This window comes from Canis lupus, chromosome 1 (genome assembly GCF_011100685.1).
Source record: "Canis lupus familiaris isolate Mischka breed German Shepherd chromosome 1, alternate assembly UU_Cfam_GSD_1.0, whole genome shotgun sequence".
Taxonomy (NCBI): domain Eukaryota; kingdom Metazoa; phylum Chordata; class Mammalia; order Carnivora; family Canidae; genus Canis; species Canis lupus.
The window spans coordinates 43,842,547-43,864,576 of NC_049222.1; the positions used below are offsets into that span (position 1 = coordinate 43,842,547).

General features: G+C 35.4%; 1 pseudogene; it reads right to left on the reverse strand.

Moving 5' to 3' along the window:
- Positions 1 to 2,674: 2,674 nt before the first annotated feature.
- LOC111097878 overlaps positions 2,675 to 22,030 on the reverse strand; it is a 187,714-nt pseudogene continuing 168,358 nt past the window's right edge.

The window sequence follows — 22,030 nt, forward strand, 5'->3', positions numbered from 1 at the left end:
TAATCATTCCTATAACCTTACTTGTTCCTATTCTCCTCCCTGGATCTTTCTTGAGAAATCACAATGACAGCTGTATCAAACTTTCTTCCTGCATCATGCCTAGGGATGAATTAGCATGAAGATAAATTAGCAGAAGATAAATTCACTTTATTGTTCTCTTTTTCATCAGAACCAAAGAGGTACCTGAGTGGCTCAGTTAGCCAGACTTCCAACTCTTGGTTTTGGCTCGGGGTCATGATGTCTGGGTCATGGGATGGAGCCCCACTTCTGGCTCCCCACTCAGCAGGGAGTCTACTCAAGATTCTCCCTCTCCCTTCCCCCCCCCCCCACTCATGCACACTTTCTTTAAAAAAATAAATAAAATCTCTAAAAAAATCAAAACCAAAGATTCAGGTTATTCTTAAAAATTCTCAGGAATCATACCATGTTACTCCAGTATGGTTCATTTATTCTTACATTGTCCTAGAAAACATTTCACAACTTTCTTGCCCTCTGAACTTCTAATACCTCCACCTTTATCTTCATTATCAGATAATCACTTTGCTGCCTACTTTCCTTGGATAATGGAAGCAATCAATAGAGAATTTCTGCAGATTACTCTCTCTCCATCCTTCCACATCCTGTGTTCACTGATCCTATATTTTATTTCCAATTCATTCAACAGATTTATTAGGTACCTCTTAGTAAGTGAGGGCATAGAGATACAAACATGAACAGGCATGGTTCTAGCCTTCAGAAGAGTTCACAGCCTCATTGGTGGAACCAGCAGTCTTCCTGAAAAGGTGGATCCTCATTCTATCAGAGAAGAGATAACTTGATTACCTCTGTCTCTATTATTTGCTCAAGGTTTAGAACTAGCAAACTCCCTTTTTCAACTTTTATCCACCTGATGAAAGGAGAATTAGGTGGAGCATAATTATTCAAATTAGAAAGTATTAAGATCATCTTATAATCATAAAGGAAAAAAAAACATGGCACTGTTAATTACTGCAAATGATTAAGACTGCTGATTGAGAGATGAGTGCCTGCACTTAAGGGCTGGCCGTCCCATGATGATGGCATAGTGCCATCTGCTGGATGCCAATTCTGGATCATGATGTGATCTACCCAAAAAGTTTCAAGAGTTGTGTAATTATATTAACAGTTCTGCTTACGAATAATTTCTGATTTCTAAGCTACCCAAAGATTTAATCTTGTACAAGTGAGCAGAGATTCAATAGGAGAGAAGACATCCAGAGTCTCAAAATGAATGATTTTGAGAGCTGGAAGGGACTGTGGAGACCATCTGAGCCAAACAATATAGCCATATTACAGTTGATAAAACTGGGGTCCAGACACCTTGTATGACTGTTAAGACTCTCATGCTCCACTGAATGAGCTAGCTGACTAGACACTTTATATGACTTTTAAAGGTAATACTATGAGGGCTGGATGGAGCTGGATCTAGGAATCTTAATCAGTTATCTTTCTTCTACATCTATATTTTTTCCTTGTTTTCCAGTTAGCTGACGGATTATATAGTAGGCATTATTATTACATAGTATTATGTTATATAAATTGCATTTGTATTATATAAATTTTTATGGATGACGATGAGAGGTGTTCTAATCTAATTTTCTTCTTCATTTTACTGACAATAATTAGTTTAGAACACCTCCACTTTCCCTGACTCAGAGTCCAGTCATCTTCCTTTACTTAAATGTTGTTTTAAAAGATTATGTCAAGTGTAAAAATGGCTGGTTAATAAGAACACTAAACAAACAAACAAAAACTATGAGCTGATAGTTAAATTGCTACTTTAAATTTCTGGCAGTTTATATTAGCATTATATTTAGTTTTTTAAATAACAAATTATTATATTTTCAAAAAGCTGTGTTTTCTAACAAAAGCTAGAAAAAGCTTTGTTTTCCATTAATTTTTGGAAAAATTGCTTCTTGTTATTGCCAAATCCATGTTACAGTAACATTAAAAAACAGACAGATGCCTCTATATTTTTGTTGTTTAAGGACCAAGTTAATGAGATGGCTATCCTTAGAAATTTGGAAATATGCAGACACCTATCTTTCTTACTAGATCTTACTTGCAAATAGCCTGATGGAAATAGATTCAGATTCTATTTCAAATAATGCATCTTATGAGGCAATAAACATTATGAAAGGAAAATAAATGGAGTAATAACCATATATTTTATTTTATTTTTAACCATATATTTTAAACTAATATGTTTATATTAGTCAATAACTTGTAAAACATATATTCTTATTATTTTATACCATACTAATTATTTAATTTCAAACCAGTAACATCAATTTATTTATTCCACAATTGTTTTTGAATACCTTTCACATGTTGGGGACCTGCTGACAATGCTAGGTGCTACCATTACATAAATAAAAGTGCCCAACAAACTCACTGGGTAGGGATATAGCAGTATGTTGACCATAGGAAATCTCTTGATGTTTTCAGATTTTAGAAAACTTCCGAGTTGAAATGGGCCAGCTGTAGACCTCTAGAGCATGTCTGAGGTACAAAATGAATATGAGGGGAGTTTCCATCCCTCACTTTTTTCTCCTTTCTGCTTATCTCTAGCTATTGTTTTACCATATTAGTGACCAATAAAGGTTGTTTTCTCTAGATAAATCTGGATATAGTAATCCTATTGATAGCTTTCCTTCTATAAGATGGCAATTTTTGTTGTTGTCCAAGGTTTATTGAAGGTAGTATAGCACTGTAGCAGAAAGATGCAAATGGCTCCAACTGGTATCTTGAAATTCACCTCCACTGTGGGCTGAGAGACCTGCAAGCTGGACAGATGCCAAAGTTCAACACCTTCAACATCTCCTTGGTGTCACGATCTATTTCGAAGATCTCTTGATCTAGGACTGAGACCTCAGGAACACAATTACTTCTTTCTTCCCTCAACTCCATCTGCAGTTTGCTGGGGGTCTCTCTCACCCGGCCTCTGTGAATCAACCTGCTGCCTCATTGTGCAGCTTCTCACTGGCAGTAATGATGACCCCCATGCATACCGGCTTGTGGGTGTGGAAGTGGCTGCTCTGGCCCCTGTAGGACTTCTCAGTGATGACCTGTGACACCCTCTTCACGGTTTTGGTGCGCACATTGACAGGTCCCTGGTAAAAGAGCAATATAGATATTTTTATCTTCTGTAATGTTCTTTCAAGAGTCAGTGTGCTGCAGTATGTTACTCATTTTATTTTTAATTTTTTAAGAAAGATGTTATTTATCTGAGAGAGAGAGAGAGACTGGGAGTGGGAGAGAGTATGTGTGGGGGAAAGGGGCAAAGGGAGAAGCAGACTCCCTGATCCACAGGGGGCTGGATCCTAGACACTGAGATCATGATCTGAGCCAAAGGCAGGCCTTAACCCATTGAGCTACCCAGGAGACTCATTTTATTCATTAACTAGGAGCTCCATGAATACTTTTCTTGTGCCTGTTCTGCAAATTTATCCAAGATCAGATGTGTCCTTAACCAACCTTTTGCTTAAAATCTCCATTAAAATTTAAATGTTTCCTTCAAGTTGGTCCTCATAAGGTCACCTGTTAACTACTTACTGAGTTGGACACATAGCAGTTATAAAATTGTAAAGTAAGAGCTGGTTAAAAAGGGAAAGTAAAATCAAAATCAAAGGGTAAGGTAAACAACCATACTTAAATACACACAAGACTACTTTTTTTAAACTGTAAAATATTGAAATGATAATTTGCTAGGCAGACTTCTATATTTTGTTTTTATTGCTAAGTCAGTTCAAGATTCTAATAGAACGCCTCTTGACTGTAATAGAGATTAATGTGCAAACCTAATACTTAACTCCCCAGTGATAAGAAGGCAATTGAAAATAATGGTGGCTGAAAAAAATCACAGGCAGCTAATATCACTGACAACAATCAGAAGTTTTGTAAAATTGTATTTTTGTGAAGCAGACTGCTTGAAATATCCTCTAACAATATATATATTATTGAACTGATCAACTAAAAGAAAGATTCTTTAGATTAAATACAGATAATTCTTCAGTATAAGAGGGCGTGGAGTACAGTAGCTAAAAGCACAGACTTTTGAGCAAAATTATGAGATTTTGGTTCTGAGCTTTTACAGTTTCTGTGTGACCTAAATTGTTCTGTACCTCAGTTTCTCCATTAGTAAAAATTATAGAGTATTAATGCATATACTCCATGCTTCATAGCATTCTTGTGAAAACTAAGAATTGATTTACAGGAATCACTTACACTGATGATGCTTAGCAACTAGAAATCAATATAGGACAACAAGTTAAGTTATTAATGTGAATTGGAGCAAACAAAATATCCAATAGATTTATTTAATTTTATTCACCCTCAAATTTTTGCAGCAATATGGACTTTAGCAGCAATAAATGTTTCTATAAGTGAGATGATTTTAACAACACAAGCAACAAAAAACAAACAAAACCATACAGGTAAGCCTTAATGATTTTAAATTCAAAAAGCTTGGAATTTATTCCTGCCAGTGTGTGGCTTTCAGTAAGTCATTTGACATCTTAGTAAAATGTACCAAAAAATGCTGATCTTTGTAAGAGGCATGTTCTAAAGAGGACATTAAATGATAAAAAATATTAGAAAGTGATTTCATCACTATAGAAAAATGCAAATATCATTATTAAGACTATACAAATATTACTTTGGTTAAATATATAGAAATTCCTCACTCAAATAAGAGATGGCTCCATTTCAGAGATTACCTTCAATGCTATTTAAAAATAATGTCTTCCATTTGAAGATAGTGAATTGAATCTACCCTTACTCTTGTCTCCAACAAATTAAATGGAAATGGCAATGAAATATTTATAAAGAGATGGGGACATAGCAATCTGAGAATGAGACAAAGGTCATTAACACTCAGAGATTTTGATAAATTTCTGAAAGATAGAAGATGGAATCAAATGACAATCTAAAGGTGAGACAGCAACATGGAGCAAACACAGAGAATGGCACATGAAAGCTCTTTTTGTCTCTGGATAAGAAAATCCAGAGTTTGCACTCAGGGTTGGAGGGGAAAAAGGTGATATAATAATGATAATTAATCAAAGGGCTAACAACATAAATACTTCCAAAGTCTCTTACCCTTCCTATCTCAAGCATGCAGCTGAATCATTTTGCCCACTTTAACCGGTACAGAATAATCACAGAAGCAACTTTCTCAAATTATACTCTGTTAACTCCTCATATCAGAGTTATTAAAATTCAATATCAATATCAGACATATCAGTCTTAGTAAAAATTTAGATAGCTTATTCCATTCTGTACCTACTCAATTGAATTTCTGGGGCAGGACATTGGAATATGTATTTTGAACAAGTTTTTTAAGTGGCTTTTCTGCTTCCCACTATATTTTGAGAATCATCACACTAAAGACAATGAACCACCTGACTTGTAGTGGCAAGATTTTCTTTAAAATGTGTGACGAAAGCCTATAGTTGTTTTTTTATTTTGACCGAGATGGAGTCACAGGAACCAGAATTACCCTCGCATTTGGAAACCAAACAGAAAAAAACACCAAAATTTTTGACAAGTTTTTCAGAAATTGGGCATGGCAGTATAAGATCATTGAGAGAGGAAATGCAAAGGAAGTGACCCCTGTGATTGTCTTGGTTTCCTGCCCACTTTACCCACTACAGAGCAGGGAGGCAAACCAACATGGAGCCCAGTAAGAGAGCAAGAATCTTTATAGATCTGTCCAGGGTCGATTCTTGGTCTCATGTAGGGCCAGAATGAGTTTGTTTTCCTACCTGATAGGGAAAACATATTCATGGGGTTCTGGGTGGAATACTCAGTAGGTTTTCTTGCCTCAGTAGTGGGGAAAAATTAGCCCTCGACTTAAGGCTTCTCTGGTCTCATCTAACAATGTTATAAAAAAGACTTGAAAGGATCAGGCAAATTCCAAGTCACTTAACTGCATTTTAGAACAAAGAGGAAAAATATTCATAGTAATACAAAAATGTCAATCACTCAGGAGTTAAAATTCAAAATGTGTGGCATCCAATAAAAATATTACCGTGCATGCAAGACACAGGGAAAGTGCCAGGGTAATTCAGTGGGGAGAAAAGAAATTTTTTTTCAGCAAATGGTGCTGAAACTATTTATAGCCATATGTTAAAATGTCAATCTCAATCCTTTACCTCAAACTTTGTACAAAAATTAACCCCAAATGGATCATTGTCTAAAAACTATAAAATTTGTAGACAAAACCAGAAGGATATAGTGATTTGGTTTTGGCAAAGATTTCTTAAACGTGATGCAGATTGATTTAAAAGATAATACAATGGGCTTCATCACAATGAAATATTTTTATTCTTCGAAGGATCCTGTTTTGAAAACGAAAAGGCAAAGCTATCAACTGGGAGAAAATATTTGCAAAATATTTAGCCAACAAAGGAATTTTATCTAGAATATATACAAAACTATGATGATTCAATAAAACAGTCCAATTAAAATGAGCACAAGATTTGGAGGGTTTCATGTGTGTGTGTGTGTGTGCATGCTCATATGCACATTTACAAATGATGTTGAGCATTTTTTCAGGTATAACTATATTCTTAACAGCAAACCCCTAAAAAACGTACAACATCATTAATCATTCAGGAAATGCAAATTAAAACCACAATAATATACTTCTGTACTCTCAGTAGAATGGCTTCAATCAAGAAGTTTACTAACACCAAATCTTGGTGAAGATGTGGAACAAGTGGTTCTCATTCACTACTGGTGATAATGTGAAACGATACAACCACATTGCAAAATAGTTTGGAAGTTTCATAAAAAGTTAAAATTTCACCCAGCATATGCCCCAGGCATTCCACTTCTATGTATTTACTTAAGGGAGAAAAGAGCTTGCATCCATACAAAAATGTGTATTTGAAGTTCATAGTAGTTTTACTTTTAAAAGCCAAGACCTGGAAACAACCCAATGTCCAACAAGTGACAGAATGAATAAAAAACTGTGATATATCCATGTAATGAAATACTACTCAGCAGAAAAGGAATGGATCATGGATAAGTGCTACAAAATAGATGCAACCCACAACACTTATGCTGAGTAAAAGAAGCAAGACAAAAAGTAAAAACTGTTTGTTTGTTTGTTTGTTTAGAGGAGAGAGAGAGAGAGATAGCACTCATGTATGTGGGATGGGGAGGGGCAGAGGGAGAGGTAGAGAGAATATTAAACAGACTCCATGCTCGACGCAGAGCTCCATGCTGGGCTCAATCTCATGACCCTGAGATCATGACCTGAGCTAAAATCAAGGATCAGAAGCTTAACTGACTGAGCCACTCAGGAGCCCCAATATATGATTCTGTTTACATAAAATTATAGAACATAAAAACTAATCCATGGTATCAGAAATCCTATCAATGATTGACTGGGGCTGGGGTAGGGGTAGGCGATGCAATTGCAAAGGAATATGTGAAAACTATTGAGGTTGATTGATAGTCTTAATTATCTTGATTGTAGTGATCATTTCTATGAGATATTCATATGTCAAAACTCATCAAATTTCCCCTGTGGATATGTAAGTTATTGCATTTCCCCCTAGGTTCCTTTCTAAGGCCAATGTACTCGTCCCTAAGCAACTAAGAATATTGGTTGCTGAAAGGTTACTGCTGTATTCTTCCCAGGGAACTTCTCTCTGGAGCAGAAAAATGCATGGCTCAAAGTTTTAACACCTGGGAGAGGATGGCAGATAGCCAGTAACTGGTTTATACAGAAGTGGGATGTCTCAGCCATCTTACTTCAGCTAGGATCAAATACAACCACACATAAGGGTCAGCTCTTTTGTAGATCCAATCCTTCATTTTTCACTTTTTTATAGTTTCTCTCTTGAGACCACTTCCCAATTCTCCATGTAACTCCAAACTTCAGAGTCTATCACCATGGAACCCAAGCCAAGATATTTGTCTCAGGATTGGTGTAAGAAACAGATATTAAATAGAATTTTAGTTCTGCATCTTTTATAGGATGTCTGGCAATTATTGGTGGAAAATAGGGTATGAGTAGCTCTAGCGCATTGTCATAATATTTACCACTGGTAAAACGCAATGTGTAAATGGTGGAGGGGAATCACTGGCTGACACTCAGTATCTCTGGTGCTTGAGAGGTGTGATGGAAAGGGTTAACTATAAAGGCTATGAATTGGGAGGCAGTTACTGAGTATATTTGATTCATGGACTTCTTGAACAATGATGATGATTCACTGCTGGTCCAAGGCAAACTAAAAAATCCATAGTCTTTTTGCTATCGCTTAAGGAAAATCTCCTGTACCAGGATTGTGTCTGCCTCAATTTGGTACAACTCTGAAGGGTCATCCTAGCTCTGTAGCTCCTAGTAGGATGGGCTGAAGTCTCAGCTACCGCTGCATTGTCAGCTCCTGTTTCTGCTTGGTGTGGCCATGTTCACTTTCTTCCAACTGTATCTCCAAAGAGTATTCCCAAATGAGCCATCTGCATGTGACTTTCTGTAGTCTTTTTTTCCAAGGAACCCGATTCTAGGCCTGCCCATGCTCTTTAGAGCTAAACTGTCCCTTTTCCATCTACACCGAGTTCACCTTCTGTGTCCTTCAGTGTAGCCTTCCAATTCAGGAAGGTGGGCTCCTAGGGAAACAAAAAACAGGATTATATAACAGAAACAAAACTGGCCCAAGCCACCTCTATACAGCAACCAGGCTTCATTCTTAAACATGATTGATACTCAAAGATCTCTAGGCTCTTAAGGGCAGCAACAGTACAAAAACAAGGGAAGAGGAGGCTAAACATTCTAATTGGTATTTTTGGTCTAACAGCGATCTGTGTTTTAATCAGTTTTTCCCTTGATCACCTCTGAGATTGAGCAACTTTTTATATTCTTAAAGTCCACTTGTGTGTTCTCTTCTGTTACTCCCTTGTATATATTATTTGATAATGTGTTGACTGCACTACACATACCTAATTAACCCCAGAGAAAGAAGATTTTGCTTGTTTGTATTGTTCTTGTTTTTTGTTGTTGTTGTTGTTTCGTCTTTTTACTTATTTACCTTTAGAGCTCACTTGGTTTGTTTTTCTCTCTTTTGCTTTATTTTGAACCAATGTTCTTTCTTTAAGGTTGTGTTCTTCATGTTATCATAGCATAGGATGAAATTTTTGATGAGAAGTTCTGATGAGAGCAGTGCCTTTTTTTTTGGAGTTTCAACTAAAAGCAGATTTCCAATGAGTAAAACAATTCAACCTCTCTATGTAATTCTACTAAATGTCTTCCCTTGGCTGTTCTATTTGAGGTCCTTAGTACATAACCAAATCATAATTAATATCAGCGCATATGCTACATATGCCATAAAATGTTCTTCATTAGATACATCTGAGTCCATCAGTGGTATTTAAAAAAGAGAGAAGGAGAGAGAAACAGAAACAGAAACAGAAACAGAAAGAGGCATTTGGGTAGAGTTTATAGGTGTAGGATTGTAAAACAATTTAGAAGTAGTCATTTGGGTACAAAGGATGTGCAAAATAATGATGACTATTAAATATGTCAGATCTAGTCCCCAACTAAGTATTAAGGGAAAAATTCAGTATCTCTAGAAAGGATGGATGGTCCCCTATAATTTATCTAATCTTTATTCCTCATTCAATATCATTGGGGAAGCCATTCATGCAATGAGGGGTCAGTCTTTGTATCACCTTGGCCTGTGATACAAGGTCACAGGCAGATCACTTTTTTAGGCAGATCACTTAACTTCTCAGAATCTCAACTTCTTTGTCTTGGAAATGAGGTTAGCTGTAATACCTGCTTTCTGGAGTAGTTGCTTAGATTAAATTTGTGAGAACAATGCCTACAACATAATAATGCTCTGTGTGGTAAGATATTGTTATCATTTTTAAAATTGCTATGAGGTACATATACTAATGTTTAGATATCAATTTTTAAAGCCGTTTAGAATGTTTAATTTTGGTGTACATGAAAGGGGGTGTTAAAATTAGTGACAAGTTTCATAGAAATCTTGTTTGGTTTTATTTATTCCACAGCTTAGTAAAATTAATATAAATCTAACACACCTGCTGAAAATTAGCTTTAACTCTATACTTGTAAACAGCATCATCCCAATTATCTTAGATAGATTACCACATTTAAGTAATGTGTTTTCTAATAAGATTTGTTCATGTAGACATTGTATTAAACTGGTTAAGAGATTAATTGTCTAGAGTTTACTAGAGAATAGCACAACAGAGACTACTGTGGGTCTATGTTCATTATTTAAGCAAGTTCCAAATATGACTCAAAGCTTCTGTTAGGTTAGATTTAAAACTAGATCTAGATTTCAAGACATATTTTTAAAGATATTATTTTACCTAGTGAATTTTATTTGCCAAATTGTTTATTTCACTTGTTAAAATTGTTTGAAGTACTACTTTGAATATACTATATGTTATATATTATATATCTATTGTTGTATTTGGTTTGTAAATCTCTATGGTGTCATTTATATAAAAGAATGTAGTTCAAACAAATGGTTTTTCTTTTAATTTTATACGGAAACATCTATTTTTGTGGACAGATCTTTGATTTGGGGTTGACATCCTTTTTGCAGCACATAATGTCAACTGAAGCTCCAATTTTCTTTTGTTTGTGGTTTGTATGGAATTTTTGTTTAGGGTTTCTGGTTTTCTTATACTGTGTTGGTTTCTCTGTTGACCTTCAGCTTTCTAAAATATGCTTTTTATTTTATTTTTTAAATTTCACTTTATTTTCTTTAGTAACTCATATAATTTCAGCACACTCTAAAATGACTACTTGAGACATCCATCTCCACACCCTTTTTATGAGATTTAGTTGAAGCAAAATTCAGTGGTGGTAAATAGATGTTTCAGACAGCTGCATTTGCAAAAAGTTTGAAAATAATTAGAGAAAAAAAAAGCAGCCTTTGGAAAAAATCTGCCCTTATTCTTCTCTTGTTTCTAAATCTCTCTATTTTTCAAGAAGTCTTTCACATCTGGAGTTACCCTTGGAAACAAAACTTCCTGAACTTTTACTCAATAATTTATTTCCTATATGCCCCTACTTCAAAGACCACCTTGACCACACTTTCCATACTTCTCTCTTGAATCTTAGATCCAACTCACCATTAGCTGGTTAATAAAGGAGAAAAAAATGTTTGTTGACCTTCAATGGAAGGAAGAGGCAAGGGATGAAAGAAGTCTCTGAATACAAACCATGAACTCCTTGGTTATAGGTATATACACTGGAGAGAAAATTTTGAGCAAAAAGGTGATATTATTAATACATTGATAAAGCTTTGAATAACAGTATAAACTGAAGTATCTTTGCTCTGGTAACAGACTGAGCCTGAGGACTAATAGAATGGAAGAAGTGTTGCAAAGGAGGACAAATGGCTTTCCTGGACAATTTTATACTATGCAATTTTTCTATGAGGGTATTTGCCATTACTGTCACCTACTTCATAATTTTTTCTTCTGTCATCTCACTCACAGGAAACTCTAGTCTTTGACACAGAACTTCACAATATTGCCCATGTGACATACACTAGAGTTTAGTGCATTGAGAGATCAGTGCAAAAGGATCAGTAGTATAATTCTTTATCAGATCTAGATAGCATGTCAGCTAAAATGGCCTGGCTTTTTGGTAGATTGGCCAATAAATTCTTTCTCTTTTCTCTTCCTGTGACTTTTTTAGTATGTGTGGCCAACCAGAGGCTGTTAATAATGTCCCAAGAATTATATGTAGATTTTAGTGAGAAGCATAGACCCCACTTATGCTTATGGTTCAAAATGCACACCAAAATTGTAATTCCAGACATTATCTCAGCTAATTGTGTATTTGTGCTTTGTTTTCTATTTATGTTACTTGAATATAAATATCTCAGAAAAACTATCAGGATGATTGTTAATAAGAAAGCTCCAAATTGGAAGTTTCTATGTTTATGGCTTTCTTAAGTTATACTAAAAAAAATCAATTTTTTATTTCCAAGACTTTATGCAAGTTGTTAAATGTGAAAACATTCCATTTATTGTGTAAAAAGATTTGGTTTGTATATGCCAAATGTTGTTGTTTTTCCTTTTAAGCTTTTGTAATGTTTAAATATATACTTGGTTGGAGATTGTGTTATTCTTTGAGTCCAGAAATGTTCATTAGCATCTTTGCAGGGAGTATAAGTAACCCTGCCATATGCATGTATTTAGTTTCAAGTGGAGAGGGCAAGAACATTTTCAGTGGATTAAAATTATTCTCTATGTCTCAGAAAATCTATGGCAGTAATTATGAGAAGATAGCATAATTATGCAAACCACTTAATGGATTTTCAAAATGGCAGGACACTTATCATTTATTTATTTTAAATATTATGATGCATTAATAAAATGAAAAAGGAATGTTTATTAACAACAGCAAGGCAGTAGGGTACAGAGGCAAAAGGTAGTGGTGAAAAAAATGTAGGTGATGTTTTGGTCCTCAGTCTGCTCAGTCTTATTTAAATTTTTTTTGGACTCCAGGGTATAAGATATGACATTTATTGGTCTTTCCTAACATGGTTCCAAAATGGTTCTTTCCAGAACTTTCACTGTAAAAGGAAGAAAAGGGAAAAATAGAGTGATAGAGACCTAGTAAAGGATGTGTTGATTGTTGGCTTAAGGCTAAATATCTAAAATTAGCCCATTGGAGATTCAGAAAGAGAGTTAATTGGGTTATATTAAGGCCCAAATGAGATTGGACACCAGGTATCTTTTCTAAAAGATTGTAAAATACTCTACCTTCCATTTGTTGGGGAGAAAACATTTTTCTTTACCCTTCAAGATTGTTTTGGCTAGTCTAATAATTAAATTGACATGAAAGAGATTAACAGGAGAAAAACAAATTTAATTATGTACATATGGAGGTACCACAAGATTCTGAGGCTCCCAAGCAATCAGGCAGTTGAGGCTCATACTGTCATCCAAAGCTAAAGAGAAAGGATTAAGGGTTTGGGACTTCAAAGAGTAGGAAGACAATTCACAGGAAGATGAAGAAGAGTAAATATTTGGTAAACAATGTTTGCAGGGCCACTCAGAAGCAATGGGACATAGAAATTTTAGCAAATAGACTTTGCTGGGTTCCTCCCTGTTTACCACACCTAGCTCATATTATAACAGTAGTTATCTATATGATAGTTCTTTTCCTGGAGCAGGTTCTCTATCTAAATTCTTTTATTTTTTTATTCTTTTATTATTTTTTAAGATTTTATTTATTTATTCATGAGAGACACAGAGAGCGAGAGAGAGTGAGGCAGAGACACAGGCAGAGGGAGAAGCAGGTTCCATGCAGGGAGTCCGATGTGGGACTTGATCCCGGGACCCCAGGGTCACACCCTGGGCTGAAGGCGGTGCTAAACCGCTGAGCCACCCAGGGATCCCCTCTATCTAAATTCTTTTAGGCAGCTTGAATGAAGGTCAAGGGTTCTTCCTAAGCCTTTTCTTTTCTTTTCTTTTTTCTTTTCTTTTCTTTTCTTTTCTCTTTTCTTTTAATAATTGGCTTAAAATAATCCAATACCAAAGAGACATTTTGGGGTGGCAAATTTTGCTCCCCTATACTTTGATTTCATGCATTGGATTTATTGAGATAATCTGGGCTATGAAAGAATGATATCATCTCATCATCATTTAATCATCATGATTTTCCTTTATTGTTGATTATGTGCCATTCATAGCTCTTAGCACTTTGCAAGTATTAAAACATTTAATCTGGGGTGTCTGGGTGACTCAGTCAGTTAAGCGTCTGCCTTTGGCTCAGGTCATGATCCTGGGCTGGGATCAAGCCCTGCATCTGGCTCCCTGCTAAGCAGAGAATCTGCTTTTCCCTTTCTCTTCCCCTCTTCCTTTTCCCTTGCTCATGCTCTCTCTCTCTCTCTTTTTCTCTCTCAAATAAATAAAATATTTTAAAAAATTTGATCTTTACAAAAATGAGATAGTTGTGACACAGTGTCAATATTATTATTAATTTATTTTTTGTATAGTTAATTTATTTTCGATTAATTTTTATATAAGTCCTTCACAATGTATTTTAATATTTGAATTGACTTTACAATATCTTAAAATATACTTAGTAGACAATTTTTTAAAAAGATTTTATTTATTTATTCATGAGAGACATACAGAGAGAGAGAGAGAGAGGGAGGGAGGGAGGCAGAGACACAGGCAGAGGGACAAGCAGGCTCCATGCAGGTAGCCCGATGTGGGACTCGATTCCGGGTCTCCAGGATCAGGCCCTGGGCTGAAGGCAGGCGCTAAACTGCTGAGCCACCCAGGGATCCCCTACTTAGTAGACTTTTGATCACTTTTACTGATTTCACAGACCACTTTTAAAAATTTCACATTTTTGTTGTTTAGATCATGATTTTTATTAATTTCTGTTTTTTTGTGGGATATTTAATTGACAGGATTTTATTTATGAGGAAGCATGGAAAACTTCTGCATCATTGGTTATGTCTAAGAATGTCCTTGCACATGGATAGTAGCTCAATTTATTTTTTATTTTTATTTTTTAAAGATGCCATCTATTCGTGAGAGACACAGAGAGGAGGCAGAGACAGGCAGAGGGAGAAGCAGCTCCCACCTGCCCCAGTAGCTCATTTTAAAACTGAATTTTTATAATAAGTATTGCCTACTTGGAATGTGTTCTAACATTTGTCACAGTAGATGAGTCATCAGATAGCCGATGGAGTTTTTAATTTTTTTTGTCTCTAAGTTATTTGTAACTACCTGCATGTTTGTAAACATTTTTCTTAATTTTATAAATTCAGAACCAAACATGTTGACATGGATATGTTATCATTAGTGTTGCTTGGTGCTCAGTGAGTTCTATCTTGAAGTTGCAAGCATTCTTTCAGGCTTTCATGTTGATATGTTCCTTACATTATGAAGCCTTGCATAAAAATTAATGTTTTATTCTTTTATTGTTCTTCTATTTTTAGTTCCTAGCAGTGTACCTGATGTATTTGTTAAAGTCATTGAATTCTTGAATGAATTGTTCTAGCAGCTTGAGAGAATAATATTTAGTACTTTCAAATGGTAATGTGGGGTCTAAAGAACCATCAAGAAACTGAAATAAAAAATCAATTTAAGATGTTTATCTCTCCTGGCCACCTGGGTGGCTCAGTGATTGAGCATCTGCCTTAGGCTCAGGGTGTGATCCCGGGGTCCTGGGATCCAGTCCCATGTCAGGCCCCACAGGAAGTCTGCTTTTCCCTCTGCCTATGTCTCTGCCTCTCTCTGTGTCTCTCCTGAATAAACAATTAAAAAAAAAAGAGAAGTTTATTTCTCCTGTGAGAAGTATGTAGACCAGGTTAGAGTTATATTGTCAGAATGGTTGTCCATACATTATATATCATTAATAGTCAAAACTTCAACAATCATCAATCAATAGATTTTAACATCATCAGGAAGCCCTTGTAGCATTCATTTAGATGCTGCCAGGATTCTGACAATCATGTTTCTATTTCAAGTATTCTGGGCAGCTTTGTTAGAACTTAATTTGGACAAAAGGTGTTCAGCCTGCAAAAGCCTAAGCTAGCCTCTATAAGCTTTCATAAATGACAGAGAGATGCTGGAAAGAGATTATTATTTTACTGGACTTTGACCTAGAGCAGGAAGTTAGTTTCACAAAGGGAATTTCTAATGCTGTCAGATGATAAAATTGACAACTGGGTGCTTTGGTAGGACCTTTCAGTTGTTGTGGCTCGTCTGTTATTTGATAATGATGCTCTATCTAGTTAATTTCTCCTGTTGCTATTGTTACAATTTATCAACATTAAATAAACATATATCTTTTGCTTGTGACTGTTGACATTTTTTATTTTGTTAAACAATCATCTTTACTCTTGTGCCATCTGCTCATATTGGAGGAGGAAAGTGAACAGTGGGTGTAAGTGGGAAAGAAAGGCAGAGAGAAAAATAATATAAAGTGAAAACTACTGGGGGAGTTTTGAGGGGTGGGGGCACAAAAAATTGAGAACATAAATGACTGAGTAAATAGCCAAAGAGAAGATAAAGGTGTTTGTTTTGTATGGTAGACACTTAAAAAGTGCAAATGCACTTTTTAAAAAAGATTATCTATTTATTAGAGATACAGAGAGAGAGAGAGAGAGAGAGAGAGAGACAGGCAGAGGGAGAAGCAGGCTCCATGCTGGGAGCCTGACGTGGGACTTGATACCAGGTCTCCAGGATCAGGATCACACCCTGGGCTGAAGGTGGCACTAAACCACTAAGCCACCGGGGCTGCCCTGCAAATGCACTTTGAAGAAAGAAAAATCTTCAGATAATTACTAAATAAAATTGGTTCAATGAAACACTACTCTTATTATCAAAATAAAAACCATTCCTGCTGACCCATGTACATTTTAGGTCTAAGAAATATATCCTCAGTAAAGAACTATTAATTTATCTTATTTTCCCCATGCTAATCATATTATATGGGGAAAGTAATCACATGGTGGATCTTTTCTGGGGAGGCTGAGTTAATCATCAAGTGTTCTCTAACCTCTGCCTTACAGGTAAAATGATGGTGTAGCAAGAGAAGTAACACATGCCAGAGATATAGCATGTAGGGATTGAGTCTGGTAACATTGCTTAATTTCATTTCCTTTTAAACAAGTCTAATTTGTATATGAATACAGTGTGCAATTACTCCCGTGGTTGACATGGGGAAGGGAGGTATTCACACTCAGAACACTATTACTGTTATTAAAATTTGTATAAAAGAGAATTAAAATATCAGTTTGTCTTTTATAATCAGAAGGATTTATAACCTTTTTTAAAAAAAGATTTTATTTATTTATTCATAAGAGACACACACAGAGAAAGGCAGAGACACAGGCAGAGGGAGAAGCAGGTCCATGCAGGGAGCCCGACGTGGGACTCGATTCCCAGTCTCCAGGATCACGCCCTGGGCTGAAGTTGGCACTAAACCACTGAGCCACCCGGGCTTCCTGATTTATAACCTTTTAAAAATAGTATTCTTCTTACTGAATTTGGTCTTAAATACTTTAAAAATAATCACATACTTACATGTGTTAGGTCATTGATAATGGCATATTACTTTTATCCAAAAGAAGGGAAAATGAAATGCACTTTGATTTTTAGGAAATAGCACATGAGAGTATCATGGCAATATATGCTCCAAGATAGACCTGGAATTCCTAGAATCTGGGAGAGAGTTACTTTGTAAGTCCCCCAAATCTTGAGATATAAATCTATTGGAAGATAAGGGGAGGTGTAACAATGTAATCAGAGCACATAAAAAGAGGGCAGATGTTGCTGGGATTAAAGACCATGCACTGAGAGAAATAAAGAGACTCAAGATAACTGTACCTTCTGATGGAAGCTGGCCCAATTAAGAGGTGATGTGAATGCATATGGAGGAATAACAATATAGTCGACTGAACCCAGGTATCCTAAGTAGAACCCTACCATTCCTGAAACTAGTCAAGTATGGAGAGTTACCAAAATGGGGAACACCGAAGCAAGTTGGGAGTAGGGAGATGAAGAGTCAATTTTAGGTATGCTAAATTCTTGAGATGTGTATTATACAAGTAAGTGATGATTTCAAGAGGATAATTAATTGAATATAAGGAACTGGAATTCAGGGAGAGAGGATAAAAATATGTGAGTTTCTAGCATATAGATAAAATTTAATAAGTCTGGGACAAGGGTGAGTTGAATATGGTACTCATCCCCAGTGCAGAATTTAAGGGAATGGCACCAGTACCTCAGTAATCAAGATAAAGAGTCTTTTAACTTGTTATTTTAAAAATAAAAATAATATAAAAATCCATGATGAAAATAGCAAAAATAGCAAAATGTTAACGTGTCTCAATGGGACTGGTTGTGATTTACTTAAAGAATGAGTTTAGATAGAGAAGACAATTAATCCAAGGACTAAACTCTGAAGCATTTGAATTCTTTTTTTTTTTTAAATCACTGAAGACCTGAGAAGGAACCAAGAAGTCAGGACAGAAAGAACTGGATGTGTTTCTAACTGTGAGGTGAAGGCCCAGGAGGGAGGTAGCATTTACCTGTGTCAGGAGATGAGAGAGGTTGAGAAATGTTCTCTAGGTTACAAATAAAATAAGAAATCATTCATGACCTTGATGAGAACTGATTCAGTGGAGTACTGGGGTCAAAAGCTTAACTGGAATGAAAGAAAGAGAGCATTGGGAGAGGTCAGGATAACACTTAGAGTGTTGTTTTTATTTTGTAGGTTGCACAATGTGACTTTTTTTTTTTAAAGGTGTAAAACAATGATTTTGGGGACACCTGGGTGGCTCAGTGGTTAAGCATCTGCCTTCAGCTCAGGGCATGATCCTGCATTAGGCTCCCTGCAGGGAGCCTGCTTCTTGCTATGTCTATGTCTCTGCCTCTCTCTGTGTCTCTCATGAATAAACAAAATCTTAAAAAAAATTAAAAATGATGATTTTGTATATGTATACACTTTGAAATGATGATCATGATCAAGCTGATGTAACATATCGATTTCCTCACTAATTATCACTTTTTTGTGTATGCGTGGTGAGAACATTCAAGGTCCACTGCCTCAGCAAATTTCAAGTGTGCAATACAAGATTATTAATAGCAACCTCCATACTGTATACTACTAGGTCTCCAGAACTTATGCATCTTATAACTAAATGTTTGTACCCTTTAACTAACGTCGCCCCCATTCTCTCCTCAACCTCTAGAAGTCCCTGGAGACTGTTCAATTCTCTGGTCCTGTAGTTTGACTTTTGCAGATTCCACATATAAGCTTTGCTGTAAGGGATAACAGGGGAGGAATGACAACAAAAAGGGGATTTGAGATTAAAGAAGAGACTTCCTTCAATGATGGAGTTAACATTGTGTCAGTGAAATCACGAGACTTCTACAGGCAACACGGACAGTTGGTAATGTGGGGATATGGAATACAACTATGGGAGTAATAACCTTGAGTGGGTATTAGGGAATAGGGAGCTATTGTGCAGCAGAAGACCTGGCTTTATAAAGGAGCATGGGCCGTTCACTCATTGTAATAATAGGGAAGACAAAGTAATCCCTCAATCCTCACCAGAAATCCTTCTATATATCTTATTTACCAAGTTGAATATTTTAAGTCAACTTCTTTTTTCAAATGATCCATCCATCTGTCCTCCATACTCCATTTGACACAGTACAGAAGTCTATTTTTTATTAAAAATTAAGAAAAATAGAATCTATCAAATGTGAGCTCTCCTTGACTTTTAATCTCTGATCAAACATAATGGAGATAGTACTAATCCTTCTGTCCCCCTAAGAGAATCTACAGTGAAAGTTGTTTTTCCTTCTGAGGTCCATTTCTACCTATGCTATGGATTCCATCCCCTTTGGTCAGCACACACCTTGTTCCATCATGATTCCACTTCTTACCTGTATCTTTATGTTCCCAACTTTTCAAATCCCTCCCTTGCTCAGGTCAGTCCCACACAAAAGAAAATAAATACCTTCCTTAATCCTATATTACTTATAAAAAAATCCCTACATATTGCCTTTTTCCTTTGTAGCTGCTTCTTAAAGAATCTGCACTCATTATTTTCGTTTTTCATTTATTTTTTTAAAATTGAGGTATAACTGACTTCTAATATTATATGAGTTTCAAGTGTACAACACGCTGGTTCAATATTTGTATATATTGCAAAATTATCATCACAAAAAGTCTAGTTAACATTCATCACTGTATATAGTTACAAAAATTATTCTTTTTGTGATGAGGACTCTTAAAAATCTATTCTATTCTATTCTATTCTATTCTATTCTATTCTATTCTATTCTGTTCATCTGTTCTAGTAATTTATAAAATACACAATACCGTATTATTGATTGTAGTCTCCATGCTATACAATATATCCCTGCAACTTCTATGTTTTATAACTGGTAGTTTGTACCTTTTTGTATTGCGCCACCACACCATTCATACTTTGATCATTATCAGAGAAATTGTCATAATTATCATTTAATAATATTATTTGTTATTATTATTAATTAGTTAATAACAACACTATTAGTAGAATTGTGAACTACTTCAAGTATGCTGGAAAGTATAAATCAATAAAAGTAAGTTAACCCACAAAATAATACCCAAACTTAAGAATTCAATAACAAATGATAATCACCATTGTACCCCTCTTCACCTGTATTTCAGGCAAAAAACAGGCAACTCTTTTGAATTCATTATTTATCCATTTCATACACATTTTTTTTTATCTTTTAAGGCAAATCTGTGTATGCCCAGAAAATATTTTACTTTGCATGTCTCAACATTTTATATCAACTTTATCATACCCTGTGCATCCAACTGCAGCTTTTTCTTTTCTCTCAAGTTTGTGAGATTTGTCCTTGCAGATACATGTATCTTCTAGGTGTTCATTTTTACTGTCAAATAGCATTTTTTATAGGAATTCATGGATTGCATTCCAAATAAATGGATATTTGTGTCACTCCCATTTTTCTTTCAATCAAATATCTTGCAATGAATATGTTCAAATGTCTCCTCATAAACAAGTTGGGTGCTTCTCTAGTGCAATAGTTCTCAAAGTGTGATTTGGGGCCTGTGAGATCAAAGTTATTTTTATGAAATAATAAGGTATTATTATTTCTGCAGGGTAGAGTTTTCCATAGGCAACATGACATGTGCTATGAAAACAAATTGAATGTGGAGGCGAATATGAATACTATGGTTTTCTTCTAATAACACAGAAAGTAGAAAGATTTACAAAGATGTAGAACAATGCCTCCTTTTTACTGTTTTTGTTTTTTAAAAATGTAGCTATTTTATGAAAAATGTTATATATATTAATGTATGATTGGTTTACTTTTATTTTTTAAAATTGAATAATAATTGTTTAAAATTTTCTGTTTTTTTTTAAAGATTAAATTTGTTTATCTGGAAGAAAGATAAAGAGAACATGAGCAGGGGGAGGGTCAGAGGGAAAGGGAGAAGCAGACTCCCCTCCTGGTATGGGGCTCAATCCAAGGACCCTGAGATCATGAGTTGAGCCAAAGTCAGATGACTAACCAACTGAGCCATTGAAACACCCCTAAATCTTACGTTTTAATTTTTCATAAATTAAGGTTTTCCTTCCTTTGTGCTATTTCTTCAGAGTCACCCTCTACACAGTACAATCTCTAGCAACCATTGATTTGTTCTTCAATCTCTATTTCATCTTTTCAAGAATGTCCTGTAACTGCAATCACACATCATTTAACACATTAAATATTGACAAATATAATCCTTACAAACAAATGTTCTGTATGTCTATTATGCATAATAACCTGTAAGACTACAAAAAGCTTCTAATATAAAAACAGCCTGATAACTTTTGTTATGGTGTATAAATTTAATATTTGAATTGCTTTGCTTGAGGTATATGCATTACCACATCTCCTAGATGTTGCCTATTTCCTCTCAAAATCAGTATCATATGAGAAATAGTGCTGCTCCTAAGCCTTGGCAATATTTGGGATTGCTGCAGATGTTCAACTGCTGTCACTTTGTTGAGGGCAAACACGAGTCTACTTGTGGTTTGGATTAGCAGTTCTCTCATAATGAATATGATAGAATATTTTGTGATATACCTTTTGATCTTTATCTTCCTCTTCTGAGAACCGACTATATGTTAGATATAACAAAGTATTAAATTATGTGCTATAAAATTAATATTTTGATGTACAATTATCAGAACATTTTATATCTTAGAATAATTCTCTCTCACTATATGTGGACAGTCACTCTGTATGCCTTTTGGAACCATTTCCCAGGGTCCTTGCAGGAGTTTTATTATATTATTTCTATTATTATTATTATTATTTAAAATAACTTTTTTATTGGTGTTCAATTTACCAACATACAGAATAACACCCACTGCTCATCCCGTCAAGTGTCCCCCTCAGTGCCCAACACCCATTCACCCCCACCCCCCGCCCTCCTCCCCTTCCACCACCCCTAGTTCGTTTCCCAAAG